The 16,338-nt window shown below is 41.3% G+C and overlaps 1 protein-coding gene across 10 annotated transcripts in view; it reads left to right on the top strand.

The window, feature by feature from the left end:
- Nucleotides 1-16,338, top strand: part of LOC138754900 (GRB10-interacting GYF protein 2-like) — a 128,264-nt gene that overhangs the window by 27,953 nt on the left and 83,973 nt on the right. For 9 of the 10 annotated variants that reach the window (XM_069919878.1, XM_069919876.1, XM_069919875.1 and 6 more), the window contains exon 4: nucleotides 9,677-9,809. The gene's annotated coding sequence lies outside the window, so the exon portion shown is untranslated. Of the gene's footprint in view, nucleotides 1-9,676; nucleotides 9,810-10,473; nucleotides 10,555-16,338 lie in introns of all 10 variants that reach the window. The other variant, XM_069919871.1, reaches the window with a different exon arrangement.

The raw sequence follows: 16,338 nt of genomic DNA, 5'->3' as shown, positions 1-16,338 counted from the left end.
ACCGCTGCAACCGTGCCTGCCTGTCCTGTATCGGACTTGTCAGTCACCAACGAGCCTGCAGCAGACTTGGACATACCCCTCCATAAATCTTGGTCCGCAAAACCAAGCCAAAGAAAGAATATTGGTAAATTCAACTGTGATTTTAAAAAAAGATCAATCGATCCAGTTTCCTGTTTTCCTTCAGATGTATATAACTTTTTATAGAATTCATCATTAATCTCACGAGGTTTATGTATTCCATCTAACAGCATTAATAGTCCTCGATATCTGTTCTTTCTTCAATTGCCACGCCAATACCTTATGTGCTTTCTCTCCCCATTCGTAATACCGTTGTTTAGACCTATTAATCACACATTCAAATTGATAAGATTGCAAGTATTATATTTCAATTTCAGCCTAGATAATTCTATTTTCTGATCTTCTGTAGCATCTTTCTGAAATTCCTTTTCTAACTCATCGATCTGTTTCTCTAATTCAAGACTCTGATTTAATCGATTCTTTTTTATTTTAGAAGTATATATGTCCTCTCAAATAGGCTTTCATAGCATCCCATAATACAAACTTACTTTGAACAGAATTAGAATTAGAATTTTCTTTCAAAAAAAAATTAATTTGTTTTTTCAAAAAATCAATAAATACCATATTTTTTAACAACATTGTATTAAATCTCCAACGATAAGCTATTTGAATTTTCTCAGAAGTTTCATATGTAAAATATAACAGAGAATGATCTGAAATCACCCTACTTTTATAATGCTTGTTGTATTTTCCCTTGTAGATGTGCCGATACTAAAAAGAAGTCAATCCTTGAAAACGATTCATGTCTAGATGAATAAAAGGAAAAATCTTTCTCTTTCGGATTAAGACGTCTCCAAATATCTACTAAATTAAGATCTTTCATCAACGCTTGATCCTGAACTGCCATCTTAGATTTCTTAACTTTCTTCGGAGATTTATCTAATAAAGGTTCCAAAACACAATTAAAATCACCACCAACTAAAATATTATCATTAGCCTGACCCAAACATAAAAATGGATCCGAAATAAATATTTCATCATCTGTGCATTTGGAGCATAAATATTAAGTAAAGTCCAAAATTCACTAAAAATCTTACAATTCAATTTAAGAATACATCCTGCCTTTTCCTCCAATGATTATAATTCAAAAGATAAATTTTTTATGTATCAATATTACCTCACCTTTAGCTCCAGAATTAAATGAAGAAGAATATACATGCCCAACCCAGTCCCTTTTTAATTTCACGCTTTCCTTCACATTCAAATGTGTTTCTTGCAAAAAGGCAATATAAATTTTCATTTTCTTAATATATGCCAAGACTCGCTTACGTTTAACCAACTATTTAATCCTCAAACATTAAAAGTAGCAAACCTCAATTTTAACATATCTACTGTTATTACTAAATACCAATAATATCTTTATATAGAAACTCAAATCAATGTATATAGGCCCTCCAATAAAAAAATCACAAATTCAAAACTTAAAAAAAATTAAAGAAAAAAAAAAGAAAATTGCCCCCCCCCCCAAAAAAAAACTACCAAAAGGTAGTAATCCCCTAAACAAAAATTGGGTGTGGGTCACCCACCAGTGGCTGATGACTAGTAAAGAACTTAGTGCAAATCTCTCCCTCCCCAGACAGTCAATAACATCAAAAAAATCATAATAACAAAAGAAAAAAATAGAATAAGAATGTTCTTCTTTTCATCCAGAAGATTCCAATCTCGAAGATCCCATTTCAGAAGGAGGTAGACTCTTTCCATTCCCATTTTTCCCATTTCTTCCATTTCCAGAGCAACCAGATTTTTCTTTAGGAGATAATGGTGGACCACGTCTTTGTCCTCTTATATCTGGCAATGAATCAGCAAAAACCATTGCTTCACAATCAGTTTCAAAAACCAAAATTGATAGTCTCCATAAAACACCTTCAAACTGCAGGATAACGAAAAGTAGACTTATAACCTTTATGCCACAAAACTTCTTTAACTGGATTGAATCGACGTTGATGTTGAATGACCTCTTGACTCAGATCAGGATTAAAAAAAGACTCTGCTATTCTGAATCAATAATGGGGTTTGTCATCTCGCATTTTGTACTGGAAGTCGAAGTATTGCTTCTCTATCCAAATAACTCAAACATCGAATTATTACCGGTCTCGATGGTTGACTGGCTGAGGGTATTCTTCTTAAAGCTCTATGGGCTCTTTCTGGTGCCAATCCCTCAGAGAAAAATTCTTGCCCTAATATTTGCAGAATCCAGTCTTTAAAGAAACAAAGAGGATCTTGTCCTTCTATACCTTCTGGCAAACCAACAATTTTCACATTATTCCTTCTGCTTTGATTCTCCAAATAATCTATTTTTCTTTCTCACTCCTTCTCACGTTCTCCTAATTCTATGACTGATTTTTCCACCTTCAACACTTTTTTTGTGTTAGAAGTCACTTGTTGTTTACAGTCCAAAAAATCAGTCTGAAATTTTTTAAATTCTTCATAAGATGCATCCACAGGTGTCTTAACCATATTTAATTCTGAACTTGTACCAGCATTCATTTGAGCCATTTCATTCATTTGAGATGTCAACAAAGGTTTTATAACAGCTTGAATAACTTCATTTAATTGCATACACTGTGATTCAGTAAAGCTCAGCTCTGCTCTCTCTGACATAGTGGCAGAACAAGGTAACTGCAGCTCCTGCTGCAACTCAACAGAAGGCATTTTAAAAGTTTTACTGCGGGTCTGGACTCCCAGTGACGGCAGCCTGACTTCCTCAGGGGGTCGCCGCTGGTCTCCCCCCCCCCCGTGTCTCATTGTTTTTTCATCAATTCACAAAGAAAAACAATTTCTTTAGATTGAAATGCTACCTGATTCCTATGTGCTCCCTCCATTGAAATAGAAAGGCTTTCCAAATTGGGGTCCACTTCTTGGGAACAAGCACCTTCTTCCAGAGAACGGGTAATTCCAGTGCCATCCTTCATTTGGTGAGTAATAGGGCTTTTTTTTCAGCTCCCACAGGCAATCTTTGTGGTTTAGACAATGAAGAGATTAAGCCTGGGGCGGAATCAAGTCGTCTAGGCCCCAAATCTTCAGCACTTCGAACATGTAACTTCTTATGAACTTGAGGTTTAGTCTTTTTACCATTAGTGGCCATAATAATTCCTTAATACTTTAAACTAAAATTTAAAAAGTTTAAACTTGAAAACAAAGGGTTAAAAAACAGGTATTTAAAAGTCTGGCCAGAGAGGTCGAGATTGCACGTCCAGACTCTACGCCATCTTGCCATGCCCCCCTCCAAATTTCGGGTTTTAAAAGAGAATATCAAAATGTATTCTTGACCTCTCACCGTTCATCATGTTTTAGTGAAAATATAATTACAATTGTAATGGGATTCTGTTGATTTAGCCAAAACTAATGGCAATCTTCTTCAGCATGATGCTGAACCAAGCCATGAAAGACCTAAACAATGAAGACGCTGTTTACATCCGGTACCGCACGGATGGCAGTCTCTTCAATCTGAGGCGCCTGCAAGCTCACACCAAGACACAAGAGAAACTTGTCCGTGAACTACTCTTTGCAGACGATGCCGCTTTAGTTGCCCATTCAGAGCCAGCTCTTCAGCGCTTGACGTCCTGCTTTGCGGAAACTGCCAAAATGTTTGGCCTGGAAGTCAGCCTGAAGAAAACTGAGGTCCTCCATCAGCCAGCTCCCCACCATGATTACCAGCCCCCCACACATCTCCATCGGGCACACAAAACTCAAAACGGTCAACCAGATTACCTATCTCGGCTGCACCATTTCATCAGATGCAAGGATCGACAACGAGATAGACAACAGACTCGCCAAGGCAAATAGCGCCTTTGGAAGACTACACAAAAGAGTCTGGAAAAACAACCAACTGAAAAACCTCACAAAGATAAGCGTATACAGAGCCGTTGTTATACCCACACTCCTGTTCGGCTCCGAATCATGGGTCCTCTACCGGCATCACCTACGGCTCCTAGAATGCTTCCACCAGCGTTGTCTCCGCTCCATCCTCAACATTCATTGGAGCGACTTCATCCCTAACATCGAAGTACTCGAGATAGCAGAGGCCGACAGCATCGAGTACACGCTGCTGAAGATCCAGCTGCGCTGGGTGGGTCACGTCTCCAGAATGGAGGACCATCGCCTTCCCAAGATCGTGTTATATGGCGAGCTCTCCACTGGCCACCGTGACAGAGGTGCACCAAAGAGGTACAAGGACTGCCTAAAGAAATCTCTTGGTGCCTGCCACATTGACCACCGCCAGTGGGCTGACATTGCCTCAAACCGTGCATCTTGGCGCCTCTCAGTTCGGCGGGCAGCAACCTCCTTTGAAGAAGACTGCAGAGCCCACCTCGCTGACAAAAGACAAAGGAGGAAAAACCCAACCCCAACCAACCAATTTTCCACTGCAACCATGTCTGCCTGTCCCGCATCGGACTTGTCAGCCACAAACGAGCCTGCAGCTGACGTGGACATTTACCCCCTCCATAAATCTTTGTCCGCGAAGCCAAGCCAAAGAAGAAAGAATGCAATTTACTTCACACAAACCTTTTACCTTGCGCACCTTGATAAAATTGGTGAGCGGGGATACAGTGTATTTAAATTTAAATTTTAAGTTGAGACATAGATTCACCCCTCAAGCCAACGTCACCTAATTAACCTGCGGGGGAAACTAGAGCACCCAGTGAAAAACCCATGCAGACAGGGGAAAACGTACAAATTCTTTACAGACAGTTCTGGATTCAAACCCAGGTCACTGGTGCTGTAATAGTGATGCGCTAACTTGTGCGCTGCTCATACAACATTTGCCCTCTACCTGAAGGATTTGATTGCTGTTTATCATGGCTTGTTACCAATTCTAAGTGTGAAACTTCAGCATGTTCAAAGGCTATCACTCGGCCCTTTCATGCCAACCTCTGCCTGGAGGCCAATTATATGTGCGGAGGGAAAAATATAAATTTGCTTTTTGTGGAACAGGCCTAAAAGGCTGCTCTTGTGTCACATTTATGTTGAGTATCGCCCTCCAGAGCTGATAGAGGTGGGATGACTGGGACCATGGCGCCGCCCGTAATAAATACACGCCAGAGCAATGGCTGTCTTCCCTACCCATAATTCCCCCATGCAGCTGGATCTGTTTTGGAAAACAGCAGTTTCAGGTGCGTGCAGGAATTATGGATAGGGAAGGTGACCATTGCTCTGCCATGTTTTGAACCGCTGACGAGCAGCCCTCTGCCCCGACTGCTCCCACTCCGACCTGACCGCTCCACTGGCCCCCCTGTCCTGAGGGGATCATAGAGGGAGGGGGAGATGGATGGCATCATCGTGATGTCATCAGCCTGCCCTGGCCAGCTGCTTGTGGCGGCAGTACATTCATGAGAGGCAGCTGAGTGCAGTGCTCCACTGATGATCCCTCCCCGAGAGGGATTGCAGTCGGCTCCTTGGAGCCAACTTTGGCACATTCATAGAGGTAAGTTTCCCGATGTAAGGACAGAGAATCTCTGCCTTTACTGTCAGGCTTTTTCACTGCATGATAAGGGCCTTCTGTTCGAGAGATGTGACATTTTGCATTTTTAAAGTCAGAGTAAGATACCTGACAGTTTTCTACCCCACAAAGTCCTTACCTACTTCATCCATTATCACTCAACAAATTACAGTGATTTTTTTTTCTTTAATTTTTCTGTCCCTCTCCTCTCAACAGTGGCCCATTGAGTCCCACTGATCCAGCAGGAAATGGACATTCATGTTTACGTTGCCATAGATTTGCTACCTGTCTGTTAAGCACTTGATGAGGGGACATAAGAGGTGGAATCGGTTTAAATACAACTTCCTCTCTGCATCTGCGTTGAAAAACACACAGAAATGCTGGAGGAACTCAGTCGGTCTTTCATCGTCCTTAGGAGACAAAATTTTCCTTGAAGGGCTCACTGGCTGAGTTTCCCTAGCATTTCGGTGTGTTTTTAATACAATCAGACTTCCCTGTTTCACTCTGCGACTACCTTGTAGGGCTGAGAATGGTGATATAATTAATGTGCGTGTGCTGTAGATCTGTTTGAGTGGCCAAATTTCAATCCTTTGTGAAGAAGTTCGGCGGGCTGTATGCAGTAATTTCTCTATCGTAGAAAGTTGCATGGGATCGGTCCTGGGTCCACTATTGTTTGTTATATATATTAACTATCTGGAAGTAGCGGTGGAGAATTGGATAAGTAAGTTTGCGGATGATACAAAGATTGGTGGTGTTGTGGACAGTGAGGAAGATTACCGTAGATTAAAAGGTGATTTAGGAAGTCTGGAGGTGTGGGCTGAAAAATGGCTGATGGAATTTAATACAGATAAGTGTGAGGTGTTACATTTTGGAAAGGCAAATCTAAATGGGTCATATGCATTAAATGGTAGGCTATTGAGATGTGCTGAGCAACAAAGGGATTTAAGAGTTGTGGTAAATAGTACCCTCAAGGCTGATACTCAGGTAGATGGTGTGGTGAAGAAGGCATTTGGAATGTTGGCCTTTATCAATCGGAGTATTGAATTCAAGAGTAGGGAGGTTATGATGAAATTGTACAAGGCATTGGTGAGGCCAAATTTGAAGTACTGTGTACAGTTTTGGTCACCAAATTATAGGAAAGATATAAACAAAATAGAGAGAGTGCAGAGAAGGTTCACGAGAATGTTGACAGGATTTCAAGGTTTGAGTTACAGTGAAAGGTTGTGCAGACTAGGGCTTTTTTCTCTGGAGCGTAGAAGATTGAGTGGGGACTTGATAGAGGTGTTTAAGATTTTAAAAGGGACAGACAGAGTAAACGTGGATAGGCTTTTTCAATTAAGAGTGGGGGAGATTCAAACTAGAGGGCATGGTTTAAGAAGGGGGAAAATTATAAGGGGAACATGAGGGGAAATTTCTTTACGCAAAGGGTGGTGGGGATGTGGAATGAGCTTCTGACAGACGTGGTTGAGGCGGGATCATTGGTTACATTTAAGGATAGACGGGATAGTTACATGGAGAGGAGAAGACTGGAGGGGTATGGACTGGGTGCTGGTCAGTGGGACTAGAAGGGTGGGAATTTGTTACAGCATGGACTAGTAGGGCCGAACTGGCCTGTTCTGTGCTGTAAGTGGTTATATGAACTGTGCTGTTACTTAGCCAGTTGTGCCCTTTGCTAACGCTCTTACTAAATGAAGAAACTGTGGCTTTCTGCCAGACTTGAATAATTTCACACTGCTGCAGATTGCCCAATCTGCTGATGTCATCTCAAAATCTAATACTGCTATTTTAGTCAGGGCTTTTGGGGCTGTTTCTAAACTGTTATGCAATTTTGCATAATTTTGCTTTAGACATGCCACTCCCATGTGTGAAATGCTCATTAGTGCTTGACTCTACTTTTGATCATTTAAGCATGCCTTGTCCCTTACTCTCCAGTCCTTCCCTTCGCCTCTTTTCCACATAGGCACATGAATGCACATTTGCTCCCAAGCAAGTCAAGTAAATGAACAATATTTCCAAATTAGGCTTGTCCCAGCCTTCCTGCTTAGCGCATTGTGCTGGAGTGGAGCTTCAGCCTAGAGCATTACTTTTCTACAGTAGCCAAGGCTTTAAAAAAATATAGTTTGCAAAAAAAAGTTGCATTGTTTATATAGAACCGTTTTGTATTGATTATAATGTAGAAGTAGATCAGATTCTGGGGTAAAATGGCAGGCCTTTTTAAGTAGCATTAAGTGCCACTCATTGTGCTGATTTTGAATAAAGCTTTTACAGTGTAATTCACTTTAATTCCTGTTTTTTTTTCCTTCCTGGACTCCTAACTGTTGCACCATAAACAGCCTTTGGCAATTCTGCATAATTGCAACCGAACTAGTTCATTCTTTCCTCATGCATTTTATCCTGCTATTTGGTGGGTTGAGTAAGAATTCATACTTATTGGTTTTAAATGGACATATATCTACCTGCACCATACCTCTGATTAGGTTTCCCATTTCATCTCCCATAGATTCTGTTCTTTCCAGTGGTGTTGAACAATTATTGCAGTTTGAATATTATTATTTTTTACATATGAATGCTTTCCATCCCATCAGGGCAGAGTGGTGATTAAAATTGATTTTTTTTTTAAGTGGTAGTTTTCTTATTTCCACAGTCCAAAAGTCCAGTTTATTGTCATCTGATTGTACAGGTGCAACCTGACGAAACAGAGTTCTCCAGTCCTTGGTGCAAAACATGCATACACACAACTAGACATAACATACATGCAGACAAATATTACATATATACAGGATAAGTATTTTATCAATAAATTAATATTGTTTGGTCGTTCAGCGTTCCCACTGCCTGTAGGAAGAAGCTGTTTCTCAGCCTGGTGCTGCTGGCATTGATCCTCCTGTGTCTCTTCCCTGTCGGGAGCAGCTGAAAGATGCTGTGTACAGTATGGAAGGGTCCAATGATCCTCTCTGCCACTCTTACTGACTTGTGGATTGACCTCCGATCCATTTCTCTGCAGCAACCATATCACACTGTGATACAGCTGGCCAGGACACTCTTGATAGAGCTCCTGTAGAAGGTTGACATGACGGTGGCCAGTCGCCTTGCCCGTTTCAGTCTTCTCAGGAAGTGCAGTCGCTGTTGGACCTTCCTGACAAATGAGGCGGTATTCAGTGTCCAAGATAGATCATCAGTTAAGTGAACTCCAAGGAACTTGGTGATTTCCATTGTTGCTACTACAGTTGTTGATGTGCAGTAGAAGGTTACTTGAAATGAAGTGTAATGTTGAAAATATTCCTTGAAGTATGCCAATGACACCACAGTTGTCAGTAGAATTGCAAAGTGTGCAGGAGGGAGATAGATTACCTCATTGAATGGTGTAATGACAACAACTTTGCACTCAACATCTGCAAAACCAAGGAGATGATTGGGGACTTCAGGATGGAGTCAGGGGAACATGACACAGTCCTCATTGAGGGCTCAGTAGGTCAAGAACTTCAAATTGTTGGGTGTCAGCATTTCAGAGGATATGTCCTGGAGCTTCCATGTTGATGCAATCACAAAGATGGCCTGACAACGGCTATACGTTGTGAAGTGCTTGAGGAAATTTGGTGTGTCATTGAAGATTCTCAAAAACTTCTATAGGTGTACCATGGAGAGCGTTCTGGCTGGTTGCATCACTGCCTGGTACAGAGGTGCCAACTCTCAGGACGAGTAAAAACTCCAGAGGGTTGTTAACGTGGCCTGAGACATCACTGGCACCAGACTACACTCCATTGAGGACATCCAGGAGGCAGTGTCTTAAAAAATCAGCCTCTATCCTCAAAAACCCCCACCACCCAGGCCAGGCCCTCTTCACTCTGCTACCATCTGGGAAAAGGTCCAGGAGCCTAAAGACGAGCACTCAACAGCACAAGGACAGCTTCTTCCCTTCCGCTATCAGATTCCTGAATGATTAATGAACCAAAGACACTGTCTTACTTTTCGAACATGATTACTTTTTAATTTTTTTTTATAGTGTTGTAAGATGGTTATAATATGAATGTTTGCACTGTGATGCTGCCACAAAACACTGAATTTCATGACTCGTTCAATGCAATTAATTTTGATTCTTTTTGAAATGTAAAATGAAATGGGTCATGATTCTAATTGGGAACTTTATCCATTTTTCAGTGAAGTAAGAGTGTTTTTGAGGTGTGAGAGGGATAATCACCAGACCAATTAATCTATTGTTGGCTACTCCAAACAACACATCGTGGGAGTCTCCAACACTGCTCGTAGGTTGGGGACCTGACCTTGGGTCAAGGTATGTGACTCTACATTGCATTGTATAAATGTATTTTGTGCAGATGTGCCCACCTTGCCCAGCTCACTTGCAGAGAAAACCCACTCCCATAAATGATTTTATTTTTTCTTATTTCTCCATTCCCCTGCAAATATGTGTTATTTGTAATTTTTAGGCAGAATATCTATCATGTATGATTAAAATTTAAGCATGGGCCAGAATAACGTGGTGGTTATCTTACTGACTAGAAACCAGAGGCATGTATTTTTGACAATGAAACCTTTAGGACTCCACACATCTGGGGAATTTAAGTTAATTTATTTAATCTAGGATGAAAACATAATGGTTAATGATGACCATAACTTAATGATAACATAAAACGAATAAATTGTTGATTAATGTCCTTTTAGATAGCACTCATTTCATCTACTCTTGTAGATTATGTCAAGGTTTAAGTTGTATTTGACAATATCACTTTTCATGACCCACCTCACTTTTACCTTGTACATGATATCCTCCATACATGACTGATTTCAAGACAGTATTCCCTAGTACTGATCGCCTGTGTTATCTTTGGTGAACTGAATTTTTTACTGGTTTGTTATATGCAGTCCAGAACTTTGTATTGATCTTGTGTTTTTTGGAGAAAAACATTGGCCCTGGGTTTACTGTGTTGTCTGATAAGGGCCCTCTTCATCTGAATGCACCGAACCTCCTTGGAATACATTTTGAATACTGAAAACAGCCACCAAATCAAGCACCTCTGGTAAAGAAAAAATAGCATTAATCTTTTGGGCTTGGGCACAATTTGTCTGCACATGATAGGTGAAAAGATAGCAGAAGACTTTATTAATAAATGTGACTCTAAATTATTATCTGGCGACAAAGGCACCCCCATATTAAAACATATTCTTTATGTAAGGAACAAGATTAATCAGTGCTTTGGACAAAGTGGGGCTGTCTTCAAAAGCACCCTGACTCAGAATGACTTAATACCATGGACAATAAATAACGAAGTCCTGGATACCTGGTGCCAGAAAGGGATCAGGTGTATCAAGGACTGTTAAGAGCAGGGGCAGCTTTGGTCATTTGAACAGCTAAAAAAAATAAATATGATTTGTCAAATAGGACATTCTTTTGCTATCTTCAGTAAGGTCTTTTTTAAGGGACCAATTAAGTCCATCTATGGTCCTGCTGGAGTCCAGTGGCATAGATGCCTTGATTTGAAAAGAGAATACGCATGTTTATTGTGTCAATGTATTTCTTACTCCAAGCGGAAAGTCTGAAGCTGGGTCATCATAAATCTCGGTGGGAGTCGGATTTGCGTGTAACAATTGAAAGGTGATGGTCAGACCAATGTCATGACAGCATGATCACAATTATTAACACTCGATACAGGCTGGTGCAGTGTAATTTTCTACACTAGTTGTACTATACGCTGCAGAAATTGAACAAGGCTAAATCAGAAATTTCAGATCGATGTTTTAGGTGCAGCATAGAGAGGGGAACCTTTGTGCACTCAACTGGTCATGCTCCAAGGTGAGGCCCTTTTGGGTAGAGCTAGGCCAAGTCTAGGAAAAAAAATCATAGGTAAAGAATTTCCACAGGACCCAGAGTTTTTCCTGTTGGAAAATATCATGGACATGAGGCTTATGATGAAGCTGTCCAAATTTCAATCCAATTTTTGTTGATTGCTTTGGTGGTGGCCAGGAAGTACATAGCGGTTACTTGGAAGTCAGACTCTCATCTAGACATTGCACGCTGGAATGCGGAAATGCAAAGCTGTGTTCCCCTGGAGAAAATTGCCTACAACTTAAGGAGGAAATACCTCACCTTCCTTAAAATTTGCCAACTGTACCTGCGCTATATAGGTGCAAAGATATAGTGTGGTTCCTTGTGCTTCATCACTCTGTCCGTTCCTGTCTACCCCCTCCTTGTGTGGGGGTCCATCCATCTTAATTAGGTTGAGTCACAAAAATTTGAAGACTTGGAGGCTGGGGGGGAGGGGTTGGTGGAATCCCAACAAATCCTACAATTTCTGTCTTTTTGTTGAGTTTGTTCTTGTTTTTTTTGGTCCTTGTGTCCCTAATGTGTCTAGAAATGCTAAAAGGAATAGGGGACGAGGACTAACTTATTGTTGCTGTCTCTCTTTTCAGGGTAATTGTCTATTTAATTTTGTCTCTGGTTATATTAATTGGGATAAGGTGGGGGGGGGGGGAATTAGACTCGACGGTTAAGCTTGTATATAATTGGAAAATGTAGTGTGTTTTATTATTATAGATTATTATGGATTTTTGTAAATAAAATATTCAAAAAATTATTTTGGGGTGATGATCTCTGAAGGTTCGTGGACTTGAAATATTTCTCTTCAGAGGTTCACTCTGATTGTATTATATCTAGCATCTTTTTTAATTTCAGATTTCCACTATCCATGGTGCTTTGCTTTTGGTACTTCGTTGTGTTTGACAAAGAATCCTGATTTCTGGCAGTGATGATAGAGGAATACTTCATTTACTTTCTATTTCCTTGTGAATTGAGTGCTATTTCAGATTTTGTGATGCCCAGGCCAATTTCCATTCTCCCACTAATTTTTCTGAGAACTGCCAAAGCCAATCCTGGAAGTGTTGCTTTTCTTGACAATGCTGAATTAAATATCAGCAGAAGTGGTAATAATGGACTTGAGTTGAGATCAGCATTTCAATTTGATTGTAGAATGCAACCAGGTGACTTGTGTTGTGAGACAAGAAAGTCGACAGGTGCTGTGATGGAAATAAATACACAGAAAGGGCCAGCAGTGTCCAGAGGAGGCAAAGGTACATTACCTTGACAAAAGGCTCAGGCCTGAAACGTGGCCTGGAACATTGCCTCCTCTGGACATTGTGGGACCTGCTGAGTTTCTTCAGCACTTGTGTGTATTTAAGGCAACCTATTTTGCTGCTCAGGAGCACTTGTGGAATGTTTTATTCCTGATCAACTTCTATCAATCAGTATGTCTCAATCTTATTTTCAGCTGTGGCCCCCTTGGGACTCTGGTTAGAGTTTATGGACCCCCTTCCCTGTGAAGCAGTCAATTTTTGGTTCCTTCCTTCCTTCTCTCCTACCAACTGCATTAAAAAAAATTATGTTTATGCAAGGTGAAAAAAAAACAGGCTTTTTCTTGAATGTGCTGTGTCCCCTGGGAAGGGGGGGGGGGTGGAGTTGGGCCTCTGGTGAAAATGGCTGTTTTAAGTATTTGTGGTGTGTGTCGGTTAGTTTTTTTTTCTTCCTTCCATCTGTGCTTAAAAATGAAATTCATATGGCAAAAACATGAGTTGCAAATATTTCATTCAAAAGTGTTGCTTCATATTCTGAATTCTTATCCAGTTGGATGTTAAAGATATTCTGGGAGAAGCACATTGGTTCACATGCATAATTTGTGTTTAAAATCAAGGGATTTTTAACACAAATTCTCAGATGCTACAAATATTTTTTTTTAAATCATCCTGGATTTGATAGGTTCAGAATTTTCCCATATTCCAGTTGATGCTTGTGGCATTTTTTTTAAATTTCGACACACAACACGGTAACAGCCCCTTTTGGCCCACAAACTTTCCAATTGCACCCAAATTACCTGCAACCCCCAGTGCATTTTGAATCATAGGAGAAAATGTGCCCCTGGGGAAAACCCATGCAGACTCCTTACAGAGAGCATGGGATTCAAGCCCCAGTTCCAATTGCTGGTGCTGTAACAGCATTGTGCTAACTGTGCTGGCTTTCTTTATTTGTTCCTGGGATTTGAATATTTTGTCATTTATTTTGTCATTTCCGTGCTCACGGAAGTAAATCCTTTCAGAGTATTTTAGAACTAGCCGCATTTGACGGGCATGAAGTTGCATCTTGTAGTGTGAGTAAGATTGGCAGGTTTTCCTCTCTGAGGAACATTCCTGTACTAGGACCGACCTAATTGTTGGCTGCACTTTTTGTGCTGAATTTGCAGAGGAGCAAACAGCTGTGGGCACAGACTTGGACAGATGATATTTTTATTACAAGAGACCTGGTTTATCTTTTGGCACTGCTATAAGAAACTATACTGCATAATTATTTTATACCTGGTTAAGTTTGAAGCAAAGACATTTGTGCACATGGTTAGTATAGCAGTTAGTGTGATGCCGTTGCAATGCCAGCAATCAGGATCCTGGTTCAAATCCCATGCTGGATATAAGGAGTTTGTCTATTCTTCCTGTGTCTGCGTGCGTTTCCTCCAGGGGTTCCTCTTCCCACCCTTCAATACGTACTGGGGGTTGTAGGTGAATTGGGTGGCTGGGTTCATGGGCTGAAATGGACATTTAAAATTTTCACCAGTATGCCCTGTGCTGTTGGGGGACTGTTCAGCAGAAAGAGACCAGTGAGTGATTTGTATTGCATATGTGTGAGTAGGTTGACTGTAAACCCAGCAGGTTGCCACAGTCGCCCAATACTTGGCATTGGATATGGAAGGTGAGCTCCAAGTTGGAGGGAGGAGCAGTGAAAGTAAAAAGCATTTGAGGGTGGGTGGTGTCCTTTTCCAGTCTGTTGGATTAGGACGGACATGGGAGTTGGTACAAAGAGCAAAAACACAAAGCTGGAGAAACTCAGCAGGTTATACAGCAAAGATAAAGGTACCTCACCAACATTTTGGGCTTGATCCCATCAAGGAACTGGCTGAGTTTCTCCAGCATTGCATTTTTATTTTAACTACAGTGTCTGCAGACTTCAGTGTTTCACTCGGTACAAAGAGCAGCTGTGGAGAAGTGGAGACCTGTAGTAAGTACTTGGAAGTGGAATTCTGAAGGATAAAATGGGGAGTGCCAGTGTATTAGAATGATATCACTGATCCATCATCAAGACAGTAATATCAGTGGATAATTAATGCACTATGTGCTGTATAGATCTCACCTTGTTTGTTCTTTCAAAATAAACACACTCTTCCATAGTTCATTTCCCCAGCAACAACTTGGATAAAGCCATTCCTTGTGGGTGAAGGGTAGAAATCAAAGAGGATAATTCTCAGTGTTGATACCTTATCAAAAATTTTCAGTTGGCTTTCATATTTTAACCACATCATCCCCTCCCCAATTTCCTTGCTTAACACCTGAACATGGTCTATCTACCTTTCCCACCTTCTGTCCAATATCCCATCCCCAGTATCTTCTCCTTTCATATATGTAATATCACTGCTTTTTACTCCACAGTCAATAAATGGTCCTGACCTGAAACTTTGATCATATCTGCCCATGGGTCCTGCCTGACACATTAAGATCCTCCAGCTTCTCATTGTTTCCTCGTGTTTTCCAGTTTGCTCTACCATCTGTCTGATGCACGGCTGAGAGGTTATTTCGTATCTTTAACCTTGTGATGTTTGTACTTGTTTCCTCTAGCTGCTGTCCAAGTTAAATAGGTTGTTTACACTTGTTTTAACTGGTTATGATACCGGTGTAAGGGCAGGGCCCTCTGCCTGGTCACTGACGTCCGTGTAGGATTTAACACAGAATGACGCAGCACAAGGTACTGTCAGAAAGTTGTGTTTGCGTGTGCATTTGTGGTTGGTGTTAAAAAGAGAAAAGGTCAGATGATTTTTGCCAGATTGCACAAGTTTCTCTGTGATTCGCTTGTGTTCATTCATGACAGCTTCCACTTTGTTTCTTCCCAATCTCTCCCCCACCACAAAACAATTTTTTTTTTACAATTGATAAATCTTGTAACAGTTAATATAAACTGAAGGATAGTCTTAACATTTATTGTTTGAAGTGCAGGATGTAATTAAATCCACAGGAAATCAAGGTAGATAGATATACTGGAAGGATTCTCATTCCATTGAGAGAATGGATTCCATTCCATTCTAACAATTCCTCTGTCTCCGTCACATCTGCACCCAAGATGAGGACTTCCATGCCAGATCATCAGATATGTCCTTCTCCTTCAAACAACAAGGCTTTTCCTCTACCACCATCAACTTGTCCTCACCCACATACCATCCATTATTGACGCATCTTCCCTGGCCCTCCGTCCCGCCTCCCCCCCCTCCTCACCCCCCCCCCCCCCCCCCCCCCGCCCAATGCGCTGCAAGGAGTGTTCCTCTTGACCTCACCAACCACCTTCCATATCCAACACATCTCCTTCCACCACATGCTAGGTGATCCCACCACTAAACACATTCCCATCTCCTACAGAGGACCACTCCCTCTGTAATTCCCTTGACTACTCCTCTCTCCCCACCAATCGTCCCCCTGGTACCTACCCCTGTGACCGCAGGAGGTGGTCACATGCACTCACACCACCTCCCTGTCCACCATTTGGGGCTCCAAACAGTTCTACCAAATGAAGCAGCACTTCCTTTGTGAATCTGCAGAGGTTGACTACTGCATTCCATGCTCGCGTTGTGGTCTCTTACATTGGAGAGACTGGATGCAGACTATGAGATTGCATTGTTGAGCACCTCTGCAATAGCATGAATCTCCCAGTGGCCACCTTTTTCAATTTCCCATCCCATACCCTTGCTGATATATGTCTATGGTCTCATGCACTGCCAGAC

The sequence above is a fragment of the Narcine bancroftii genome, chromosome 2, assembly GCF_036971445.1.
Source record: "Narcine bancroftii isolate sNarBan1 chromosome 2, sNarBan1.hap1, whole genome shotgun sequence".
Lineage (NCBI taxonomy): Eukaryota > Metazoa > Chordata > Chondrichthyes > Torpediniformes > Narcinidae > Narcine > Narcine bancroftii.
This window is presented reverse-complemented; position numbering and strand designations above follow the sequence as displayed.